The sequence below is a fragment of the Ambystoma mexicanum genome, chromosome 10, assembly GCF_040938575.1.
Source record: "Ambystoma mexicanum isolate Mex_15411 chromosome 10, UKY_AmexF1_1, whole genome shotgun sequence".
NCBI lineage: Eukaryota > Metazoa > Chordata > Amphibia > Caudata > Ambystomatidae > Ambystoma > Ambystoma mexicanum.
The window spans coordinates 1534670018-1534675929 of NC_090932.1; the positions used below are offsets into that span (position 1 = coordinate 1534670018).

Here is a 5912-nt window from a genome sequence, read left to right on the forward strand (position 1 = left end):
GACCGGTTTTCGAAACTGTCAATCAATTATAGGAGAAGAAGATTGGGTAAAACAAACGCCAGTCAATGGCGTATTAAGAAACGCTCCCTCCTCTTAAAGGCACAGTAAATAGGGATGTTCAACTTCGGGGCACGCGATAGACACGTGGTGCGTACGTCATGGGACGATGGAAATAAAGAAAAGAACATGCAGGATGATTGGAGAAAACAGAATAGAAAGACTAGAGTCCTGGGAAAAACGGGAGGAGAGACTTTCGTAGTTATCCATCTTCTGTCAAGACAAGGTAGCAAGCTGATTGAACAGCAAGTGTTGACAGCTCTAACTTGATTATTGCAGGTTTCGACTGTCTGCTTTCTTCTGTAATAATTATACGATTATTTGAGTAGATGTGCGTTAATTTAAACGGGGAAAGGATTACAAATCTGGTTGACTTTATCTGTAAAAATAATTGAATTTAGGCTCCCAGAAGTAAATCTACGAATTGCGCTTTCATTTTGTACTTGAACTCCGTGGATCCAGTACTCGGGAGAAGGTAGTGCTCCTACTGTTACCATGAAAGAAACTCACGTGAAAGAACACGTGGTGGATGGTTGGGCGCAGATAGCGGAGCAAAATTCAAATATGGTCGTACTAATTAGCATACATTTTCCCACAATGCTCTGCTTTTGGTGAATATTTCGCGTGCATTCCTGACGGTAAACGTTGTAACAATAATGCTATTTTAGGGTTAGATCTGGCTACGAGAATCTGCTACTTTTGCATTTGTGTACATTTCTGACACACAGTAAGAGACAAGTGTAGAGGTTCTGCTGGCTTGCCCAAATTACTGGTCGTTATTTAGCTTTGCGCAGTGGCAGTATCGTAGCCAATGAGGTTTAACCGAGGCGCGATTATTGCTTATTGAAAACTTTACCCAATACCCCGCCAAGATGACTTGAAATATAGTCGTGTTGGTAATTTTTGACAGTCTCCACGGAGACTGAACTTTGTTGTTTAAAGGAAGCTTATTAGTTCTGTTTCATTGAAGCCTGCAACACGAGTGGCAATTCACCAAAGTGCCAGGAGTAGTGGAAATCACACGACCTCTGATTACATCACTATTTGCACACCCTAAGTGACGTTACTGGAAAGGATGGAACCTGACCTTTCACCCCTTAACAAAACAGGAACGAGCATCACATAGCATTGTACCTAAGTACAGTATGACAAATATGGATACAACTCATACAAGAATGACCCCCATATATATCATTAATATCAGTGTGTATAGACCCATATTACCAAATTAGTGTGAATTCAAGCAGACGTCCAAGGCCAAATGATAATGATGTGTTATTATATAGCCCTTTACGCGTAAGTGCTTTATATAGAACAAATATACATACAATATCACCAACCTGTGTTGGAACTCATTTATTGACCTCAGAAGGATGAAAGGCTGAGCCGAGGTGTTCAAGAACAGACTCAATCAGTGACTCGCCCCCTGAGGTATGCCTGAAATAAACCTTTAATGAGTCTAGCAATTATTGTATAGATTTCCAGAAATACAAATTATTTGTTATTCCTATTCTTTCTTATTTAGGGTCACTGCTCAAAGTGCTGCACTTGTGGAACCCCCTGAACAAGAAAGCCAGCCACTCCAAAAATAGAGTCACATGGCGCTGGCCACAGCCCAGGAACTTACACTTTAAAAAAAAAAAAAGTTGAATTCTTTTTTTTGGGGGATAGCAAGGGAGACCTCAGGGGTCATAACTGTGACCCCCAAATGACATCCCTGCCCTCCAAATAATTTGGGGTTGTAAATATGTAAGTTGAGATGCCCTATAATAAAGAAGTGTGGTGTGAACACCGGTAAGTATTTATACCCGCGGAGCCTAGGATGGATAACCACCAGAATGTCCCTGCTTATAAAATCAACATTACTTCCACGCCCCTCATCCCCGTCCCAGTATTTACCCTCGAGTATGCTCATGCTCACTGGAACTCTATTTCTAGCTGGCCTCCTCTGGACCCTCCCCTCCCAGGGGGTATAACCTCCCACTGGCCCAGTACACAGCAGTACTCTTGTTCCTGCCGGAACTGTCGGATCCTCTTGGTGCAGGGCTCTCAAGGGGCAACGGCTGGTGTCCCACGCCCGGTAGCTCCTCTGCAGGGCTTGGTCGGTGCTGATGTTCCCGCGGGCCTCCTGCAGTGCCCGGCGGTGGCTTATTACAGTTTCCTCAGGCAATCGGGGTGTGCACGTTGGTTTCTGGTGCTGTGCTTCCGGTTGCGGTGAGTGTCTACAACGGGCCGGGGGGGGTTCTGTGCCCCACCCGGTGTGTCAGGTGAGTGTGCTGAGTGTCAGGGGGAGGCAGTTGCAGGACCCCTGTTCCCCTTTGCTTCCTGGTTGTAGTTGGTTGCGGAGGGCAGCCTGCTAACATGCAGTGAGGGGGCTGTGACCAGTGGCCTTGGGCTGTGGACTCCCGCCACCCCCTGGGCCATGGTTGGTGGCGTGCTGCTCCAGTTGCGGAGGGCAGCCTGCTAGCATGCAGTGCGGGGGCCGCCGGTTCCCGCCACTCTTACTTCCTGTTCAGAGGCCAGCAGTGGGTGGCTTAGTGTCTGCGCTTTCAGATACCTGCTGTTGTGGTCCAGGTGGCGGGGGCCCTCTTTTCACTGTTACACTCGTTCATCCATGCTGGGTCTTCCATTGATCTCTGTCATTTGGGCCAGGATCCTTCGTTTGTGGGCCAGATTGGAATGGTTCTCCATGCCCTGTTTCGTGGCAGTGCTGACCCCCTCTGGGGTGCGGTGGTCCGTCTGCCTCCTGTGGTGGGCGTTGATGACGTTCTGGCCAGCCTTGTGGGCCGTTCATCCATGTCTGCTGGGGTGGCTGCGGTCAGGGTCTCGGGGGTCCGCAATGTGGTTTCTGCCTTCAGGGAGTCTGGCATGGGGTCGCATCTGGCTTTACGGGCCTGCCCTTATGGGTCTTCTGCCACTGTTACAGTGTTGGCTGGCTTTCGTGGTCGGCGGGGGTCTTGGCGGGTGGCCGTGGCTGTTTCCAGCTCCCATCTGACATGCTGCGCCAGGCCATGTTTTGGTGGTCCTTTCCATCATCCCGGGTCCCCGTCCCAAGCCTTGCAAGTCCTGGCACCCTGTATTGGCCGACGGGGGTGGGGGGGGGGGCATTTGTCTCGCTTTTCATGGGTCTGGGTCTGATTGGCCTCCAACCCATGGGCTCAGTCCCCGGTTCACCTGGGATGCCGACTGGAGTTTGTCCCCCACCCGTCCCCGCAGTCCGGTCTCCTGCTGGCTCCCCTTCCAAAGGCTTTCCACTGTCCTGGGCCTTCTCTGCTTGCGGGCAGTGGTACCGGTGCCGTCGGGCCAGTTGGGGTCCAGCTTTTATTACTGTGTGTTTCTGGTCCCCAAGCCTCAGGGGTCTCTCCTTCCATCTCGTCATCGGCCTGCGGCAGCTGGCTTCCTTGGTTTGGTCTTGGTGCTTCAGGGTGGAGACTCTCCTGCCTGTCTTTCTAGCGGTGTTGTGGGGGGTTTGGTTGGCTTCCCTTGTCCTACGGGACATGTGCCGCCTTGTACTGACGGCCCAGGCATAGAGGTAAATAGCTCAGGAGGAGGGCACAGGAAGGGGGCACCCGGCTGGCTGCTTTCTGTTGACTTGTAGATGAATGTGATGCGTTCGGAATATGCAAACAAAGGAATGCATGTTCCAAACACAGCATGTGAGATACTCTGAAGTGACACACCCTTTGCCCCTCATTCTTTGTGTTGACAGCCTTTCAAGTGGGGCAATTTATAAGTAATGGCTATTGTGTGAACCCAGTATGGGCTTAACATTGAAGTGTTAAGACCTGAACATGGGGCATTTTTATTCAGAAGGCCAGAACACGTATGTTAGCTGACCAAACCTATGCATTCTGTAAAGAGAATTAACGTGCCACACAGAGACACTTTTAAACTATTTTTTTTTTTTCATGTCTCTTTATTTGACAACCAAAGGTTTTTTTTGTGTATATTTCTTTTTAGTTACATATGGCCCGTGCCAGGGAGTGTTAATGGTCATGCTCTTGCTTAAGTATTCTAGTAGCTGCTGTGGGACATGGACTAAATGCATTCGCTCAGCATCAAAGGTCTTAATATGTTAAGCAAGCCAACCACTTCCTAGCACGCACACCAGATGGCACCTCAATGTGACTTGGCACCTTGATTAGGAAAGCAGGGTTCATTGTGTGCCACGGTAGTCTATGGCAAATCAATGCAGTGATGTGTGCAGCAATGGTTTGTGCGGTGCACACGTCACCATCCTGTTGGTTAATGGCATCTATGTGGCGCTCCCATATGTAGCAGCACATATGCCTGGAACGTTTTGTGTACGTGGCTTTGACGAGTATGCCATACTGTGCCCACACTTAAACACATAAAGGAACCAAAGAGGTTGCCTCAAAATGTACATCCACTAGGCCAAACAACCTTTTTACACTGACACACCATGATTTTCACTAGCTGCAGGCCAGCACTAATAAGAGCTGCTAATGCCAGCTCTGTTAGATAAAGCATAGGGCTGCTTTTTTTTGCAGAAATAACCCCTGAGGCCTGCGTAATATTGAGGAGGTAGTGGCTGAGGAACTGTGGACCCTTTACCATGCATTGGAAGCCGGTTTTGTTTAAAAAGCTTCATCAGCTTATTACTGGTCAGGCTAAAGGTTATGAGAGGTAAAATCCTTCTATGTATTGTTTATGGGGTGTCTTTTGCAGGGTGTCCTTTCCTGTCTATAGCTATAATTCCCTAAAGAGGTTTCTGTATTGGGGGCTGGGCATGCTCACACTGAGACCCAGTCCTTCTTCATCTAAAATTCTCCAGAAACAAGAAGCATAAGAGGCTTTTGTACCCTCCACTTGAATGGCTGATGTTTCAGCAAAGTTATACTCCCCTCCAAAAACTTAAGCTGTTTGAATAAGTATGTATGGTTACAAACATTTTAATGTTAGGGTGAGTGTTGTGAGCCGTGATGTCAGCACCAAGCCATCTATCTGTTATGAATTTAGAGATTCACACATAACAATCCTTTTATCACTGACTTGTTAATCAAATATAGAGATCTCTGATCCCTGTTATATTCCTGAAATGCTCTGTGATTTAATGCAAAGCATACAGGAATCCTCATTGGTGCTATTTGTCCCCTTTCCCACTCTCATAGAGGTATTTTGAAAGAGTACAATAAGAGTGTACCAGACTGTACATCTTGGAGTGATAACCTTCTATCAGAGAATAATTCACATGATTAGTCTAGTATTGCCCCTTGAGAAATACAAGTGAGGTGGTACGAACAGACCACTTGCAACACGTGGCCAGTGGGCCCTCAGACGCCGGCAGGCTGGTCACACCGCAGTGTGCCAGTACAAACAGTTTGAAACTGCATTCAGGCAAGGCCTTCACTAAAAGATGATGACAGAAAACATGTACTTGGGCAGCAACAGCTATGTTTTTACATCAGCTTTATTCTGTAAAGTACTTGAATCACAATGTAATGAAACCAGCTTTGTTTATATAGCAATGATTTATTGATATTGACAAGGTTTGTTGCAGGACACAGAGGTGTATTTTGGGAGTAACGTGCGCCAGTCGGGGCGGGGGGCGCATTCTAGTGTTCCGCCCTGGGCACCAAGTGGCTCGAAACTGTCCTGGTGCGCCATCAAGTGACCCCTCAATTCCATATACTCCAACCCTGGTTCAAACCACGCCCAGTAATTACCAACTACTTGCGTTGTGCAGCCCCCCTGAATGCACAGAATGGTTACTTGGCTGATCTCTGGCAGGAATAATAAGGCGATATTTACTCTTAAGTATATACTCTTAAGTATAATGGGCTACAGTCCACGACCAAGGTCATCAGTAACTGCCACCCGTTACCCGATAACCA

General features: G+C 47.7%; 1 non-coding gene across 1 annotated transcript; it reads left to right on the plus strand.

Annotated features, from left to right (window-relative positions):
* Positions 1–839: 839 nt before the first annotated feature.
* On the plus strand, positions 840–979 carry LOC138496262 (U4 spliceosomal RNA). The gene has a single exon (XR_011277790.1). It is a non-coding gene; the product is annotated as a U4 spliceosomal RNA (small nuclear RNA).
* Positions 980–5912: the final 4933 nt, after the last annotated feature.